We start from the raw sequence: 20,228 nt of genomic DNA, 5'->3' as shown, positions 1-20,228 counted from the left end.
CCACTTCAGTTTTTCTGTTGACATTTGCAGGATGAGTTTTCATCTCTCTTGTCCGTACGCCCCAAGTCCCCCTTGGACGGTGGGGTGTATGGGGGTCATGGGGGCTGCTGCAAAGGATGGACACTGCGAAGGTCCACCATGGTCCTTTGCAGCCTTGTTTAATTAACAGAGGGGTTTTGTGTCTGAAGTAAAAAAAAACACGAAGATTTTTGCATTTATCCTGTGTTTGCCAGGATACGTTTTTATCACAAATACATTTTATGGCAAAGGTGGTGTTGGCTTGTCTCCAGCCCATATATTTCCAAGTCACCTCTCCAGGTTTCTTTTGTGGGGGGAAAAAAAAGAGGAAAAGAGGAAAACATTATTTCTGGTGCCTCTCTAGGACCTTTTGCATTACTTTTGTGTTTCAGAAATGGCAAAGGATGGCTGGGAAGGCTGTGGGGCACAGAGGCAGTGGGGATGGAGCCGGGCTTTGCAGGACCACCAGGAGGTACCTGCAGCCCCTGCCTGCGGGCAACAGGCGTTTCGGAGAGCATGGGGGGTTTCAGCCCTGGGATGGGCACGGAGAGGTGGGTTTGGTGCCTAATGTGTGCCCTGTGGGTGAAGCAGCAGATGCTGGATCAGAAACGATGCACCCCAATGGGAGAACTTCCCTTAGGGCTGTGAATTTGTTAAAATTTCCAGCAGTGCGTGTTGAGCATGGCTGAAGACACTGGGGTGGGCTTGCTCCACCTGGATCTTGCTAGCCCCCTGAGTGTGGGCTGGTGAGCTCTGGGCTAGTTTCTTTCCCTAGGAAAGCGAATTAAATCACTTTTGTTGTGTGCTCATATCCAAAGTGTCATGCAAAGAACCTGATCCCCATTTCTCCCATCCGACCTCCAGTTTGCCCTGGTTTGCTGGGGGTGACAACCATCCTCCTGTTAAATACAGCCGTAGGATTTTCCAACAGGGTTTCCAACCCTGTTTACCCACCCCCTTCCCCCTTTTAAAATAAAAGCCCAAGACAGATTATAGCTATTTCCCAGGTTTAATTACTAAGTACACTGTGAATTATTTTATTTTCCCAGAAATACTGGGTTTGAGTGGTGCGTGGCCGACCCCAGGGAGCCCGTTTAGGAGCATCCTCTCCGAAGCAAATCCAGCTGCGCGTGAAATGAGCCCTTTTGTCTGGCAGAGCCGCGGGAGGGGGTCAGTAGGGGCAGATCGATACAGCCCGGCATCTGAAACAGACCAGCCAGGGACCATGGGACAATAGGAAATAAGGTCTAAAAGCTCCACAATGAATGCAGCCAATTACAAATAATAATAATTTTAGCAGGAGCGAAAATTACTCCTCTTGCTCCTGTTTTAGCAGTTCAGCTGAAGCCCTTAGCCGGGAACGATGCCCTTGGATGTTGTTAGTCTTTTCCTAACCCGAGTGTGACAATAAAATCACAGCTCCACGCAGATCCACCCAACCTTTGGTATATTTGTAAGCCAGTCCCTCCACGCACCCTTGCTCTTATTCTCCATCCCCCAGAACAGCCCGTCTTGGTTCATAACAGCAGCATCCTGCTTTCGTGTCTTTTTGTACTGTGTTTCAAAGTAATTAATCCAAATTTCTCCAAAGTCCTAATGACTAATTCTTTGCTGTGGAGCGTTGCTGTACATACGATGTTCGTTTTATTGCGGCTTCCACTACTTGCAAGCGTTTATCGCCGAGTGCAGTAAAGGCAAAGGCAGCTGCTGTTCCCAGCAGGGAAAATACCCATTGTCGTTTGCATATATGCAAAGTGGATGTCTCCGCAGGCATTTCTGGCAGGAGGGCGGGTTGTGGGGGTGCGAAGCCTGGTCTGCATGGGCAGGGACGGCATCAGGCTGGGACCTCCTCTGGTCAACAGGAGCATCTTCTACCTGCTTTGAAGCCAATCCATACACCAGCTTGGGTAGCATTGCCATAAATGAGGCTGAATTTTGGTGGGTTTTATGCTTGGTTTTCCCTGTACATGGCATTTATTTTCCCACTTTATTACCTTGCAGGTGTAGGAAGCCGCTTTGCAGTGAGGCAGAGTACTCCAAAGAGCTTTGAACCTTGGTCTTTGCATCTTCTCAAGGAGCTGTATGCAATTTGTTCGTCAAATACCTCCTCCTCAGAGAGAACGTAAAATCAGATCCATCAATGTTATTTGCACAGTCTTCTGTTACTTACCAAGATATTTTGGGGGGCTGAAAAAAAGCCTGCAAAGTTCACGTTAGCATTTTCCAACTCCATTATTCCGATATTTGTGTCCAAGACAGCATTTCATTTGCCTAGTTTAATCTTAAAATGCCAGCAACGAGCCGCGATGGAACTGTTTCATTTTCATGGAAAAAAAAGTTTAATTTAACATTGACAATGAAGGAGTGAATGAACTTGAAATGATTTTTTCCTCCTGTTCTTTTCAGACTAGCAGGAAGGCCAAAGCCCAGCCCTTCCCAAAGCCCTTCCCAAAGTTCTGGTGCATCCATCAGGGAATGTAAATCACAGCCACAGCTCCACACGAGGTGTTACCCTCACACAGCTTTATTGTGGCTATAATTTAAGCCTTCATGGACTGTGAATCTTTCTCAGAAGTTAAAAGGCATTCACCCTGCCTTTCTGTCTCATTACTACATGTGGGAAACACTGCTCACGCTTAGAGCATCCCTGCTGGTTCAGCTCCCCAGGAGCACTCACCAGCCAGATAGGACCCATGGCCTCTGCGTGCCATACCTTTTCCCATCTTAAAAACATGAAGGATTATCTTATTTTCTAATTGACTTTTGATTTGGAAGTTGTCAGAGACAGAGCTTTGCATTTAAGCAAGAACTTAGCATTTGATTTGTTTTATTTGGAAAAAGTTCCCATCAAAATATCCCATATTTCCTCGGCTTTGTTTCTCCTGCAAGATCCCAGCCTTGTTTACTCCTCTCCTTTTTGCTTTAGTGTCCTGACCCTGCCCTTTTCCTCCTTCTTCCTCATACTGTGCTCTGTCATTAAATCCTACGATTATTAAATAAAGTCATTTCTACTCGGTGCCATTGCCCTCAGCTTCCAGCGGTCCTCGGGGAGATCTATCTGAGGACAGCACATCTCTTAAATAACACTTGTAATAATACTTAAAGAGCACGATATATGGTAATTGCTGCCGTTAGTGCACTAATGCATCGTTTGCTCAGCTCAGGCTGTGGTCGCAGGTTCCAGCTCCACCAAAACCTCCCCAATGCACCCACTGCTGGGTTGTTTGGGGTTGTTTTTTTTTTAGGTTGGGGTTTGGTTTTTTTGCTCTGAGTTTTTAATTGTGGAGTGGGCATGGAAGAAGGCAGCGTATAAAAGATTAATGGTGCTATTGATCACGTAACAACTCGGCGTGCAAAGCTGCTGTAGACATCTGAGGGCTACCAGCGTTCCCGGACATGAAAGCCGAAGCAGGCGTGTACGTTTGTCTGCGTGACATCGTTTCTCCTTTTCATTTTTTTTCCCCCCTTTATATTTTCGCTCATGTTCTGCGTATGTAAAATGAAGCACTGTGCAGAAGGAAGCAGAGAATAATGAGGGTCAGGTGGCAGGCTTCTTATTTATGAAGAACCCCCTTGTAGCCTTCAAAATAATTTTCCAGTGTTGTTGGGCAATCAAAGCCAAGGATAAAAATCGCAAGATCAAATAAATAACATAGAACTAACGAAGCTCTATCTACATGCCAGCAAATGTCAGGGAAAAAAGGGTCGAACATGCAAATGCCTCTTCATCTTGCTCCCCAGGGGAAAGTTCAGAGAGACTGAAGGTCATCTTAGACTTTGCAGATGGGTATAAATTGACACCGGAAGAAAGAATCACAATGGGAATCTTTCTCTGGTTTGCAGGGTTTGATCCCCAAAGAAGCCTTAAGTCTGAGATGAGCTGGGGCATAAATGCAGTCCTGGGCTGTAAACTGGAAGGTCTCCATCTCTGTTGGTGGTGAGCTGGTGGGACAGGGAGCACCCGTCAATCCACTGGTTAGAAACTGGTCTCATATCAATAAATATGAGGGAAGAGAGAAATCATTCTTGCTTCTGGATGTCCCAAAGCAGCCTCTGTGATATCTTTGCATACAGCCCCAATTAATTGTATTATTTAATGGTACACTGGAGGATGCACTCAAACACAAGGAGTAATTCTGCGCTGACAGCAGGGATGAATTAGATGACCTAATTCTCCAAAGTATGAGATTTCAGACTGCTGTATCAGCTCAGTGTCCCAGGGTAAGTATTTCGTGCTGCACCTTGGCATACTCTGAGTTGTCCAGCCCCAGTGTGGTGTTCAGCTGCCAACACGTGCCTTTTTCTGTCCAAGTTCCACCTGAGACTCTGGAAATGTACCTATATTCTTCCTGATTACTGAATTTTTTAAAAATACATCTGAGAAGATACCTTGACATCTTTGATGAGCACCTTGAGCAGCAAATGTATAAGCCTTTTAGTCCTCTGATTTATGAACAGCTGAAAACACTCAGAGCAACATTGGTGGAAAACAAGACAAGAGCATCTGACAAAAGCAAATAAATACCTTATTTAATACACAGCAATAGTAATAACACATAAAAATTGCCATGGTATATAAATGTTGGGGCACTGCTTCTGCACAAAGATAACACGTACAATTTTTTGTTGAAAACATTTAAACTGCCATATACCAGAAGGAAATATGAATTGAAGAGGCATCAAAACCTGTTTAAAAAACAACATTGGTCGTGACCATTGTTTAAGTCTGGGGGATCTGATAAGATTAATGAGAAACAGCTGTCCTCCCTCTAACACTAGAAGGAACTCCATCAGCTTGAACTGAGGTGAGTGAAGCTCTTTTCTGTTGTGGTTTTTTTTTTTTTTCAAACCAGATTTTCCCTTCCTCTATTTCTCAAGTATTTCCATCCTCTTCCTTATAAGAGAATCATAGAATTGCTTAGGTTGAAAAAGACCTGTGAGATCATTGAGCGCAACTATAAACCTAACACTTCCAAATCCACTACTAAACCATGCCCCTCAGCATCATGTCTACACATCCTTTAAATCCCTCCAGGGATGGTGACTCCACCACTGTCCTGGGCAGCCTCTTCCAATGCTCGACAACCCTTTCAGTGAAGAATTTTTTCCTAATATCCATCCTAAACCTCCCCTGGTGCAACTTGAGGGCATTTCCTCTTGTCCTATTGCCTGTTACTTAGAAGAAGAGACCGACCCCTACCTCACTACACCCTGCTTTCAGGTAGAAGATGTGATTGTGAAGGTCATCTAACTTAGCTCTCAATGCAGTCAGATTTCACCACCTTCACAGAAAAAGACCCAACCAACCCAACCCAAAACTTGTCTTAATTTTCCCTTACAGAGGCAGGGACTTCCAAGGATCCCAGCTGTATTTTGACATCAATCAGCCCTTACTTGCCCTGGTACCTGGCTTGACCTGAAGGTCCTGCTGCATTGTTTCTTTATGCCCAACATCTGTCCCACCACCACACTTGGTGGTTTTGGTGGGGGCTGTATGGCCATGCGTGTGTTTATCACCGCCGGGAATGAACAGCCGGTTGGGTTTGGGTGTTGGAAGAGCCGAGGGTATACCCCCGATAGCTCCAGGGTAGGGGCTGGAGCCCCAGCGATAAGCCGGGGGGCAGCCCCGTCGGGAAGGCGTCCTGTTTCAGCACAGATTCCTTACCCGGCGTTAAGCTACCACTTGGCTGCTCTCCAGAATGTAAACATACTTCAGGGCTGGGACTTGGGAAGTAATTTAAAATGTGTTAGCTCTAATGTTGGGAATTTGGGACTCCCGAAGCCCTGGGCCTAAAAGGAACATTGTTTGCCGTCTCATTAGCCCTTTTGCTGAACTCCGGTAACAGCCTCCCTGGATTTTCCCACCAGTATCTCTTTATCTAATGGGGCTGAGAAGGAAAACCTGTTGCAAGCATTAAATATTTTCTGATCGGTCGTACGCTTAATTGTGGCTCTGTAGGATCATATTTATGGTCTACAGAGCTATTATGGCTGTTTCTTATGTTACAGCTTTAAACTCTGAGGACGCTGCCAGCTGCGGAGGTGAGCTGCCTAGGGACACGCAAGTGGGGTTTTTCAGGGGAAAGCTTTCCTTCCCATGCCGCCGGCGGGTCATTTCTCCTGGTGCTCATGCAACAAGGAGGAAAAAAGATGTCCAGGAGGAAAAAAAAAAGCAGCATTGAGAAACACCTCTGCAGGAGGGGCTGGGGAGGATTTGAGTATCCCTGCAGGACAACCCTCCCCAGAGCTTCCTGGGATGTGGCCACAGGCTTTTCCTGATGGCTCTGCCTCTATTTCTGATTTTCATACCAGTATTTCTCAGATGCAGGGTCTCTCCTGGGGCCTGGTGTGGGGATGTCTGGTAATTCCCATGTGTGTTGAGTTCAGATCAAGAGCCAGGCTGGCCATGAGGAGCTCTGAGCCATGGGGACACCTCTCTTGTCCTGCCCATGGAGAAACATCTGGGCAGCTTGTGTCTTACTCTGTTTTTTGTCTCTAAACTATTATTCCCCCTGCAAAATAAGCTGAAAATAAGGCTGGATATTCAGTTGATAATCAGGATCACTGCATTAAAGCTGATGGATAAAATGAAGATGTGGGCCACTAATTTATTGAAGTGCTTAAAAACACTAATGACAATGGCTGAGTGAGCTTCTGACTGTCCACCCAGCCATTGCAGCAGCCCGTACGTGTCTGCAGGGTAAAATCCATCCATTTTCTCCACTCTCAGCAGTGTTTGAAGGGAGATGGTTTTCCTGCAGCCTCGGGAGTGGGAAGGGGCACACATCTGCTCATGGGGCTGCTGGAATTGCATTTTTCCTCTCCCAAAATCTGAGCTGGTGTGTGCACCAAGTCCGTCCCATTGAGTCCTGATTTGCAGTGTGGTCACAGACAGTGTAACCCCTTGCTGGTACCAGGTGGGCACTGAAAGGACCGGGTCCCCTCTACTGAGCGCAGCCACCACTGGTAGTCCTGGAGGAAAAGTACCTGCCATCTACCAGATGTGCAGGAACAGGGGCTGGGCTTATCTGGGAGGGATGCTCCTCCAGCATGAAATGAAACTCTTCTATTTGGGGTGGTTTTGGGAAAGATCCCCCTCCAGCAACAGAAAACCAAGTCTAGCAAGCCCATGCCAGGATTTGCAGCAGGGAACAGGTCAAAGGTGTGTGGCGTCACCTGTGTGAAGGAGGTGTCCCCGACATGTGGCTTGCTCTCCTGCGCTGCACTCCAGGAAAGCCATGAGGGTGGAGGATTGAGGATGCAGGATGGAATTTAAAGGATGGAGGGTGGAGGATGGAGGGTGGAAGGTGGAATCTGAGGGATGGAGGATGAGGGATGGAGGGTGGAGGATGGAGGATGGAAGGTGAAGGGTGTAATTTGAAGAATGGGGGAAGATGAAGGATGGAGGGTGAAGGATGGAGGGTGGAGGATGGAGGAGTGCACGCCAGGGTTTCAGGGCTGGTTTTGCCAGCAGGAGCCTGCAGTTTTCCAAAGCTATCTTAAGGTGGCAGAGTTGCAGTCTGCTGGAGGCTGAGCCCTGGGGCTGGTTGGTTTGCAATCCAAGAGGAAGAAAGGTATTTCAGAAAAATGATCTTTCGTCTTGCGGAGCGGGCTGAGCTCTACAGGAGAGAAAAAGATCTGAAAGCAAATTAGCCCAGACTAATTAAAAATGTGCCGGCATTGAAATATTCGGGTCGTTACGAATTTGTGACTCCCTTTGAATTGCTCTGCGCCAGCAAATGAGCAGATGGCGAGTGATCTCCTGCAGCCGGTGTCCCACCCTGCCTGTGCAAACCAGCACTGGGTGCATGCCCCATCTGGGGCTGGGTGCTGCTCACCAACCTGTGCCACCCCAAAGCTTCTGGGGGGACGTTTCTCTTCCTTGGTAGAAACCAGTGCCACCAAATGTGCTGCTGCAAAATCAACAGCACTCCGGGGCGGAGGAAAAGGTATGATGCCCAATAGCATTCTCACAATCTAGTTGCTGGAAAGCCGAGTCAAATTGCATGGTTTCAATGATGCACTGGAAAATGAGCTTGAAATTATCTGCATTTAGCTGTGTAACGTGTGTTGGGGTCATTGTTATCTCTTAGAGCACCCATTCACAGCCTTCCACATGCTCTCAGGGTAGCATGGATGTCTGAATCTTGGAATAATTTTTTTCCTGAAGAAAAAAATGAGCTGGAATCACATGAATGTTAGTTATATTGTTATGACTTGTTATGTGTTATTTCAAATGCTAGTAAACTCTATCCGACGTAGCTGAAACCATTTCAGTTCGTTATCTAGGTCTAAGGCTTTCTGCATTCGAGTGTTTGCAGCACTTGGAATAAAAATTAATATACTGGGAAATAATCCTTAGCACTTTGGTGGAGCTTTTGATGTGTGTGCTTCGGAGGTGATCTGCCTCCATTGGAGGGGCAAGAGTTGTGCCAGCATGTGGAGAAGATGCCACAACTGGGATTCAAAGCCAGCTACTCCTCCCTTGTTTCCACAGCCCATAAGAGAGCTTCGTCTGGACATGCCTGACCCACCCTTTGGACTCAGAAGGTAAAGCAGAGGTGAGGCTGTTCATCAGGGAAAGTTTTCCATAAAGAGCAAAAATGAGGAATAACTCTATTTTAGTTACGATTCCTTCTCGCCGCCCTCTGGGAAGTAGCACGGATGTGTCCATCGTACGTATTGCTGATATAGTGAGACATGACAACTCCAGAAAACCCTGGGAGATGTGCCCAGCTTTCAGAATGAAATGCTAAATGGGAAGAGCTTTCCCCAGCTGCCCTCTGTGGAAGATGACACCATTAGTGGTACAACCACCACCAATGGTGTGCAGTCAGCTATCAAACACAGGGCCGTCAAGTCGCTGCTGGTGCTGAGAGGTCCTTGGCCTTCAGAAGGTGAGGAGACAGAGCTCCAGGAGGTGGAAGGATGGGCTGAAGTCCTCTCTGTGGGCACGGCAGGCTTCGCTGTTTAACTCGGCTCCGAGCACCGAGCGGCTGTGTTTCAGGAGGAGGAAAGCAAGTACGGCTTTGCAGGCTGCGGCACAAGGGGAATTTCTCAATGTGTAACAACTGGAAGAAAAAAAATTAAATAGTTTGGGCTTGTTTCTTATCTGCTGCGACTATTTGCGGTGTTCAATAAGCCGTGAAATTCCTCCTTTTTCAGTACGGATGCAGCGGGCGACCGCAGCGTGATACATCACGGGCTCCCTGCCCGCCAACCTGCTCATGTTAAGCACCCAGAGCTCATGCTGTCGATACCTTTACCAGTGCTGAGAAACCCAGGTGGAGATGAGACTGCCTTCAAAGGATGGAGAAGAAAACGCAGGTTTGGTCCTCAGCTGGTGTTTAACCTCTTTTTGTGGCAGCTTGTTGCTGAGCCAGCAAAATGTGGAGCTTCGGCTGCGCCGGGCAAGACCCTTCTGGGACCACAAGCATCTCCCATCTCGAGGGAAGGGTGGTCAGTGGCAAGCGACCTGTCAAACCCCCTTTCCTGCTCCCTGCTGAGGGTACAAATTCTCTGATAAAGGGACAGCCGAGACAGTTGTTTATGCATTCAATTACGGTTGCTTGGCTGGGGCCAAGAGCTTAGTTCATCTAAGAGCTATTCATGTTTTCAGGTTCTCTAGGTCCATCTCTGCTCATACCAAAGATACACGAGCATCCTAAATTTCACCTCTTGTGTTTCTAGACTGTGTCTGATCTCCCACGAATGTAGACATCCTCTCCTGCCCCTAATTTCATTAGCGTTGCCATCTTGAGAGCTGATCCAAATAGCCCACGTAGTGTAGGCTGAGGTGCAAACATTCAAATGACTCGAGCAGAAGGGACGTCGTAGCCCAGCTCTGATCACCCCCTTTCCTCGTCATTATGCACTTCCACTGGCTTGGAGCAATCAGGCGTACCACTATCAAGGACATTGACGGATTAGCCTCATCAGTCCCCTGCTGTGACCGCCAACTTTCCCTATATTAATCAGAAAAAATAGCTCCCTGATTGCCATTTAAATTGCACAAAAGATATATTTGTCTTGTGGTAGTCCATGACATTTCAACGTGCTGTGAGATGGCGACGTCTTAAAGGAGCTTTGCTGCTGTGGTTCCCAAGAGGTTGGAAAAGCAGAAAGCTCGTCAAGAGAAACATTTTGCTTCGTTCTGTTGGTCTCAGGCCAAACGTGCATCAGTATAAAAAAATGCAATACCTCTCTGAGGCTATCGTGGTGGCAAGTAGATTATACTGGGTAACGTTAAATACATACACTTGTTACTGTGACTTGGGTTCTGACTTGGGCTCTCCATGTCCTCCTGCTTTTGGACGTGGCATTGGTACTGCCTCATTTTTCCTTCTGAGCTGGCAAGAAAAGCAATCTTGCCCCTATAACTGAGATGATTGGGGTGTAGAGTTGCAATAGCGTTTGTTTTTCCTCCTTCTATCCCCTAGGGCTGAGACAAGTCACATCTTATTAATTTCTGGACACTTTATGAGTCCATGGACCCCTCCTACTGCAGCCACAGCTGCTGTTGTACATCACAGCCTCACAACGAGACTGAGCTAAATCTGAGGTTCAAAATCTGATGATCAAATTTGACTTTTGTGCATCGTTGTGGTGGGTTGACCCTGGCTGGGTGCCAGGTGTCCACCAAAGCCACTTTGTCACTCTCCTCCTCGGCTGGACAGGGGAGAGAGAATGCAATGAGAGACTCGTGGGTCGAGATAAGGGCAGGGAGATCACTCACCCATTACCATCATTGGCAAAACGGACTCATCTTGGAGAAAATTAATTTAATTTATTCCCAATCCAATCAGAGTAGGGTAATGAGAAATAAAAACTAAATCTTCAGACACCTTCCCCCCACCCCTCCCTTTTTCCTGGGCTCAGCCTCACTCCCTGTTTCTCTGCCTCCTCCACCATTGGCACAAGGGGACAGGGAATGGAGGTTGTGGTCAGTCCATCACACATCTCTGCCACTCTTTCCTCCTCAGGGGGGGACTCCTCACACTCTGCCCTGCTCCAGCGTTGGGTCCCTCCACGGGGTGCAGTCCTTCAGGAACAGACTGCTCCAGTGTGGGTCCCCCATTGGGTCACAAGTCCTGCCAATAAACCACCTCCAGCGTGGGCTCTTCTCTCCACAGGGCCACAGGTCCTGCCAGGAGCCTGCTCCAGCGTGGGCTCTCCACAGGGTCACAGCCGCCTTCGCGCATCCACCCTTCTCAGCATGGGGTCCTCCATGGGCTGCAGGTGGATATGAGCTCCACCATGGACCTCCATGGGCTGCAGTCATGCACCAGAAATTCTGATTTTTTGAACAACCATAAGAACGACTGGAAGGTGAGACAATAAATATGGAATTAACTGTGTAGGATAAGCCTGATGCAACAGGTCCAGGAGCACTCCTGGAGCATTCCTGGAGGAGAGGATGCAGACGAGAGCACAAAACTTCTGCAAAGTGCCAGGGTGAACCCATCTGGCATGTGTGTGCTCCAGCAAGTCCTCACTCAGTGCCAGGTGAGCATCAAGAAAGGTTTTGCAAACCACCTTTGAGCAGCAGCAACTGCCAAAGGTCTCCCAGAGGGACTCCTGTATCCCCAGGCCCCGTGTGGGTGCGATGCACAGGGGATTTGGTTTTTCACGGGTGTTTTCTCTGCCTTGTAGAATTATTTAAAGGCTGAAAAATCTAAAAAAAAAAAAAAAATCTATTATTCACAGCCCACCACGTGGTGTCTGGATAACACTTCCATGTAAACCAGGCTTGTGTGCTCCCCTCAGGCAGTGATAGGTGAGAAATTACACGCGATATACTTTAATGTGCCTGTATAAATTACTAATTTGAAGAACGACTGCACCTACGTGCTTGTCCTGCATTAATTACTGTGGCAGGTAATGCTTCTGCCACAGGAGCTGCTCGGTGTCGCTAATGCCACATTAGCACCATCTTTTCCAGCTCTTTACACTTTGAGCGGGTCCAGCCCTGGGTGGGTCCCTAGGAGCTCGTTTGCACAAGCCAAGGAGCTTCCTCCATGCCAACTTTTTCTGTGTATAAAGTGAAATCTCTTTAAAGGTGTCTAAAAGCTGCTGAGAAGTAGCTGATAGGGTTCTTTTGGATGCCCCAAGACACAGGCATCTCTCAGGCAAGGAGGATGCTACGCATGGCCTGGTGATCCCTGGAGACTTCCTGGGGTCCGCCTCGTACCCACATTTTCTCCCTGCTTGTAAGAACCCATGCGGCTGGGCGACGCTCCGGTTTCAGTCCTTCGGGAATTTATTTTCTTCCCTTTCTCGCTAATATCTGCTTGCTTCATTAGCTGCTCATGTGCTCGCATCTCATTTACTCACTGACCTTGCAGACTCCCATCCTTTCCGGGAGATTACATTGCAACCTTATTTCAGATGATCTTTCAAAGATCCCGGTTGTAATGTAAAAATTATACATTAGGCCCAGATCTAATATGAGAACATTATTTCTTCTTCAGATACAAAAGAGCTTTCAACAGAGCAGGGAGTGATGTGAGAGCAAAGACCTGTTTCCATCAAATTTTCTTTATTTTACATAAAATTCTACGATAAACTACCATCACTTTTTGTTTTCTTGGACAAGTAATGTCTCCTCTTCAATCTGGAAATTTTGTCTGTGAAGATTTTGGGGGAATTTTCTATGCTTGTCCAAGAGTGTCCAGATGTGCCAAGGACCAGGGTGTCCACCTTCCCCAGCGTGGGCTTTCTGGTGTGGCGCTGGCCAAGAAATCCCATCCACAGACACACTCCTCTTTGTCCAAAAACTTCTAACGACGATAACCACTAATGCCAACACATGGCAAAGTCTCTGTTTTCCTCAGAAAGCCAGATAGTCTGTTTAAAACTTTTCTGAGTGCATCGGTTGCATTAGTAAATGCTTTCCCAGTGGCTGCCAGATAAAAAGCAAAGATAAGAAGTAGATTCATGCTTAGTGCTGTAGACCCCAGCAGAATCTAGAGAAGGAAGTTAAAATATTATGGTTTGTTGGGGTTTCTTTCACTGTTTGCTGGGTGGGAGCCAGAGCCCCATCCTGTGCTGCCCATTACCTGTGTGCTTCCCGTGTGATCGATGAGGTTTTTGCATTCCGAGGAGGATCTGATGTCTTCGGCGGTGAGGCTCCCACCAGGCAGCTGAATTTACTGGTGGGGTGGTGGGAGGTGATGTAGGACGCCAGGGAATGCGTGAAGCTATGTTAAGTGGACGGGCTGCAGTCCCGGCACGCCGGGAACACCTGGGGCTTATGTGGTCCCGGGCAGATCCCGGGGCAGCAGCCACACTCGTGGAAACCCTACGGTGGGTAAAAGGAAGCCTTTGCTCTGTTTGCTGAGAAAACTACAGAAAACAGAGTAAAAAGTGTATTGCCAAAAGACTGAATCATAGAATCCTCTAGGTTGGAAGGGACCTTTCAGATCATCAAGTCCAACCATCAACCCAACACTGCCCAAACCACCACTGACCCATGTCCCTCAGCACCATGTCTGACCAGCTTTTAAATACCTCCAGGGACGCTGACTCCACCACTGCCCTGGGCAGCCTCTTCCAAGGCTTGACAACCCTTGGGGTGAAGAAATTTTTCCCAATATCCATCCATGTCTCTTCCCTGCCCTTGCTCTGCCCACCCAATCCTGCCATCCCCTTTCAGCTTCCTCTCCTACACCACGCTCGCCCCTACTCTCCTCCTCATCCCTCCCTGCGTTTGCTTCTCTTTGCATTCATTTTTCTGGACTCATGTTCCAATCATGCATCCTTTCTTCTGATGGGGAAAGCTGCCGGATGTTGAGTTATTTATCCATGCAACTATTGTCTGTATGATAGCCTAAATTCAGGAAAAGATGACATAATTTGCTACAAGTGGCTTAGTAAGGATTTCAGCTGCACCAGCTTACATGCAGTTATTTCAGTCCGTATTGTGTCATTCTTCCTCTTACTTATTTGTTTCTACGTGCATAACTATAATGGCATTGAGATAGAGAGAGGCAGAAACACACAAGCACATAGGCATTAGTCACAAACACGGTTTCGAAGCAATTAACTCCAAGGTCAAGAATACATTTGTATATGCCGGAACTGCAACGAGATGTTTTAAGGAGCTATAAAAAATAAATATGATTAAAACCAATTGCTGTCTATCTCCATTCCATTTGTTCATGAACCGGTCCTCTAATTCGATTAAAGGTTTTAACAACAACAGGAAACTAAGGGTGGTTTTCATAAAGGCACTTTTGTCTTGTTATGTGCCATTTTTCAGCTGTTTATTTTTCCCTGCCTGGGCAGAAGAGGCGTTGAAGAGGCTTTAACCTTTCTGGGTTAATAAGGGAAGAGCCAGGTCCCCCACCAGCACCATGGCAGGTGGGGAAGATGCTGGTGGTGCCAAGAGGGTCATCCTGGTCATCAGCATGGTTGGAGAACGCTGTGATGGCAGAGATCGCGGCAGGGACGTCCCTGTTCCTCCTGGTGCTGCATTCCCAGACCCCATTTATCTGGGATTTTGGCTTTTTTTTTTTTGAGAACAAAAATCCTTACACCATCCCCTGTGATGCTTCTGGCCCTGGGTGCCAGCCAGGGCTGTACGGAGGCTGCATAAACCAATTTTCTCTCTGGTAACACCTTCCCGCAGCAGCTCCTCATTAGCAGCACTGAGATGCTACAGCATCTTCCCTGCCCTTGCAAACTGTTATGCAAATAGCGTTTGCTGACAGCATAAATACATTCATTTCGGTGTTGCACTAATTGATTTTAGCTCATTAGGAGCGATTTTGCCCTAATTTGATAAGGAAGTGTGAAACTATTTTTTCCCAACAGCAGGTTTGTTATTTGTTGAGGTATTAGGAAAGTGTTAATTAGACACAGTTCTTCTGTCATGTTGATGGTTTGGGGAGTAGTCACTGTACAGAGCGAACGGGCTCTGAGATAACCGCGCCTGTTGCTCTATGCAGTTTGTCAAATTAAGTTAATTACGTTAATGCGAGCAGCATGTGGCACATATGGATGAGTGTCAAAGGCAACAGCGCGACCCTTTGTCTCCGTTTTACGTGAATTTCTTGAGCAGGAGGCACAGAAGCCAGTGGTACCTCTCACAGCAAGGTGACTATTGGGTACTCTTTGAGTGAGGTCTCCTTCCTTAGATGTTGTCCCACATCCTGTTGTGTACACAGAGACTGAAGCCTTGCTACAGAAATGATCCTTCGGTAAATCCAGCCCAACATCTGATTCGTCAGGCTATGGGCTCAGGGGAACCCCTCTCATGCATTTATTTCCCAGGGGCACAGGGGTGTTGGTGTCCAAGATCCTGCCCTACGAGGGCGTTCGTATTTGATGGATCAGTTGTTTGCACATGCATAGCAAACCCCGTGGTTGAGGGGCAGAGAGAATGTCCAAGAAATGTCCCTGTTTTGCCACTGAATTGGTAAAACAGTGACTTAGTGTCTCTGGGATGGATTGTCTCAAGTTTCTCTAAGGACCTTCTGGATCCAGAGCACTCTGAGGGCTGGAATGCCTGTTTTACTGTAAATCTGGATGTTTCAAAAACTGTTTTCATTGCATTTCAAACAAAGCCAAATATTTTCAAACTTACACAAGCAACGAAAGTTTTTAAAATAAAAGTTTCGAAAGCATTGTTTTCCTTCCAAAAGGGAACTTTTGAAAGAACATGGTTTCTTTTTTTTTTTTTTGTTCTGTGGAAAATGTCATTGACTTTTTTCTTTTTTTTTTTTTCATGAAAAACTATTACCATATGTGGGGGAAAAAAAACCACCCAAACAGTGAAAAATTGGGCATAACTTGGGTGCTTGTAAAGGGCCTGTGGCTCGTGGGGAGCGTAAGGCAGAGGATTTTTCAAACAAGCCATAAAAAGAAGCCAGGGCTATGGTCTGGTGACACTCAGCTGGTGCAGGCAGGCACACATGGAGGCATTTTAAGGTCTCCTGGTTCAGAATGAAATGCTTACCACGAGTGTATGATTGCGCTGTTTTCAAGAAATGACACAAATTAATGATGAGGCTGGGAATGTAGATTGCTCACAGATGGGAACTGGAGACGGGAGCAGTGGTGGGACGCGGGCTAATCAAGATGAGAAAATAAAGAGGGAAAAAATGCAATGGCTTCATAAAGTTGAGTAAAAGGTAATTGATGTGAGAGCACTGGAGAAATCATGGGTTTGTGCTCAGCTTTCCACCACTGGCTCCCTAGAGGTGTCTCTTGTTGTGGTAGGTTGATACCATGAGGCTGCTTTCTGTCCCACCACCCCAGGAATTGGTGGGTGGCCATGGGGGAGCTGTTGGGTTGTTTGTCTGAGCCCCACTCTGAAAAAGGGCCAGTTTCAGAGGAGAAAAGGTGAACTGGAAAAGGGGTGGTGGGCTAAAACATCTCTGTGGACATTTGCCACTGCATAGTCTTACCATGATAACCTCACGGTGAGTTAGCCCTTGACCAGACAGCAGTCCATAACGGTGGTGAGCAATATACCTAGTTCTCTATGTTACATCCTTTTAAAAAACTAGATTTCTACTTTAGGTGTTTCCTGTACCTGTTTCTTCCTTTGTTAGTGGTGGGTTTTTTAAGTTCTGATGCACTTAGTCTGGATTTAGGTCCAAGAAAAAAAATGGAAGGGTCCATTGTACGTTGTCCCAGCCTCTGGACTGATCTAGCCTGGACCATAAATATGCCTTGCAGGATCATGTTGGAGCTAACTAAGTGCGACAGCTCGTGCAGTGACCCCAGACACCTCTCTTAACAAGTTTATTTGTTCTTCTTGTTTTGAACAGTTTTTGTTACAACAAATGTGAAAGGGACTGAAGCTGCAGACAGAAGATGGGTTGAGATTCAGACTTTAGTTTTGGGCAGGATTGGGTTTTCTCTTCTGATTGCTTACAGGTGTGGGCTCCAACTCAAGAAAAAAATGAATTTTCACCAATTTTCTGCCAGGAGGATGAATCAGGTGCAGGCCATGGCCTCACACAGCACAATGGTTTGGGCAGAGAGGAGCAAATAACACCCTGACAAGTGCACAGAGACGTTGTCTTCACACAAACTCCATTTCAGCTGACTTCCAGCAAAGCAGATCACTCGTACTATTAGCAGAGAATTCATGCTTTTTGGGTCTTGCTCTTGCTGCTCTCTGTTTTTAATCTCCTGTAGCATTGAGGTTATATTTGGCTGACAGCAAAATAACAGGTATATTTTTATCACTATTTCTTTTACCTTGACAAAATGCATCCGGTGTCAAAATGAACGTGATTGGTCAAATTATGGTGTCTCCACATTAAAGCCAGTAACATTAGAGTAAACGATGTGTTTTTCCCCAGAAATTACTGTCCTAAACTTTCCAGCGTGCTCTGTAAACCACTGTATTCTCTTGTGAGAGCAATTATTTCTACTAGGTGAGAAGCACTGAGCAGGGAGCTTGGGAGGCAGCACAACAGCAGGCTCCTGGGAAAGGTGGAGGCATCGCTCTGTCTGGGGCTGAGCCTCTATTTTTGCAGGTTAAAAATCTGTTTTTCACAATCCAGCCCATAAGTACCAACAGTAATAACAGATGTGCAACACCAGCGATGCGCTCCTTCAGTCCTGTCTTCTGCCAGACTCCAAAAATGGTGGTTTCTTACTCAAAGTTCATGTGAATTACCTTATTTATTGAGTCTAAAAAGATTTTAATGAAATGCATTTGAAAAAAAAAGCATTTGCAGCAATAGCTAATAACCTCTCCATCTTCAGTAGGAGCATAAAGATTGGGTAAGAGCTGAGTTTCCAGAAACCACAACCCAGCAGCAGTGCAGACTCAGTTTGTACTAGCAAACTCTGAGGCAGTCTGCACTGCAAAACAACCACCAAGGGATAAATTTAGCGCTTTTTTTTTTTTTTTTTTTTTTTGGTAAAACACTATAGCATAGCTTAAAATGCTTGAAAGTAAATATTTTAGAAAGTATTTTCCAAGTGTATATGCTCAACAAAGAACATTGCTAGGAATCCAAGAAGAATGTTGCTTTCTGGGTTGAATTCATCTTTCAATTTCTGTAGCGGTGGCAGGAGAGCTTTGGCACTGGAAGTCTCCTGGACGTTTCTGGGGAACACCCACCCTTTCTGGTGTTTAACCTTCCCAGCCCACCCCAGACCTTGAGCCACCGCCGCAACGATGATTCAAGCCAAAGGTCCTGACCCTGATCTCACATCAAACCCAGAAAAATGAGAATAATCCCTTAGGAAGAGCAAATGCTGCATCAGAGGGAGGGAACTGCAAGCTTATCATCCTGCCAAGGATGTGAAATTCCTGAATGTGCCGAGTTTTCATCGACCAAAAGCCTAAACTCGATCTTTCTTTTTCAGAATAGAAATTTCTGCTAATTCTGCAGCAGTGAATCTGAAGGCAAGAAAAGCTCGCAGCCGTCCTTGCCCCACTTTCCTCTCTGAATATTTGTTCTGGCAAGGCCAAAGAATGTTGTATCGACATATTGATCTTGCTAAATCTTATTAAGAGGTGCATCAGCTTCAGCCATGTCTCGGAAATATGTTTGTACCCTTCCCCTTGGTTTTGCTTTTTTTTTTTTATTCCCGTTGCACTATTAAGCTTAAATCTAAAAATAAACACTATGTAAATAGCTCCCATGTATACATGCATATTTTTCTCAGTGATGTTTGAACTGAAACAAAGTGAAAGCCTGAGTTAAATGTGGTTACCCAAGATAATTCCATCTGGGACAAGAGACTGGTGTTGTCTTTCATACCAAAGGTAAATTTAGCTGCTGTGAGGGTGAAATCCTCTTTTCTCCACAGCATGGAGAGAGGCTGCAGCCATTGTATAGCATGCAATTCAGTGTTTGGAGCTCTGCTCCAGTGAGGGGATGCTCTAAATCCCAGAGAATTCGCTCCTGAACCTTGTAGCACATAAATGTATCTCAGTGCATCATCATACCAACAAATTTCCCCACTGGGCTTGAGAAATCTGTTGAATCTCAAGATGTCTCGACTTCCCAAGGTGTGAGCATGGAGCAGATACTATTCTGTCCTGCCCTGCTTTTCTGTCCGACGCCAAAGGCATTAAAAAATTGCACTGTGCTTTGAGATCAGCCCCCTGAAAGCACCATCTGAGGTCAATAGTGTCCAGTTCTCCTCTTGCTCAGGATGATAGACTATAATGCGAATGTCACCATCAGCGCAGGTATGCAGATACTGGTAATTACAGATGTAACATTCTGGGGAAATTTCAGCTCTTTTCACTTTGTAACGCAGATGGAAAGACATGTAGCAGATAATAGCAATGACCATGAGTGCAAGAGTCAGCCTCCAATGGCCTGATGCGCCTGCAGACCTCCAACGCTTCTCCGGCAGCTTGGCGTGGGATCCCTCTCCTCTCCCAGGGCTGGGATACTCCCTCTTTTTGGGTTTTCTCTCCTAAAAAATGTACTTCTTCGTGTTTTTAATCTACTTTTGTCAAAACCCAAGCATGATGCTTGACCCCTTTCTAAGCACTTTGCTGGAGTGGTGGTTCCAGCTAAGAAACCCACTAATTAGAATTAAGGGACACAGAAGTGCAGTTGGGACTTAGTGGTTGCCCCGATTCGCTCTCTTCTTGCTGCACCCCTAAATCGTTCCAGCCAAGCAGAACAAACCTTGTCTGTAGCTATGGTTTGACTCTGCAGCCACAGTTGCCAATCCTTTAAATTATCCCCATTGACTGGGGGAGCCCGTTTTAGGTCTTGTTCCAACTGAGACGTGGCTTCCTGGACCAAAGCCAGACCCAAGACCACAGTCATCCCTTCCAGACAACACAATCAGGGGGAAAAAAAAAGGATATAAATAACTGAAATAACATCCTTCCTTCCACCCAAGCATCACCTCAGGCTCTATAACCATAAGAAAACTGCTCAGCCTTAGGTTTGATAAAACAACCAAAACACAGCAAAGAGATGGAAAACAGAGGTGGGAAACAGAGCTGACCTGTAACGTCTCCAGTGAAGGTGTAGGGCAGAAAGGCAGATTTTCTTGAAGATGGAGAAATTCAGTGTTTGGCGCTTTCGAAAGTCTCCCCAGGTGGCTGCACGCTTGGACTCACAAACCTGTACTAAAAAAAAAATATGTTTTTTTAATGTAATTAAGTAGCTGTCTAACTTAGGTGTTCACAGCTCATCACCCACTTTAAATAAGACAGTGAATAAACCAGAAATTATTCTTGTACTCACAAAACACAAAATAAATCTAGAGTG

The sequence above is a fragment of the Numenius arquata genome, chromosome 3 (assembly GCF_964106895.1).
Source record: "Numenius arquata chromosome 3, bNumArq3.hap1.1, whole genome shotgun sequence".
Taxonomy (NCBI): domain Eukaryota; kingdom Metazoa; phylum Chordata; class Aves; order Charadriiformes; family Scolopacidae; genus Numenius; species Numenius arquata.
The sequence above is the reverse complement of the archived record's forward strand: the minus strand, read 5'-3'. Positions refer to the sequence as shown.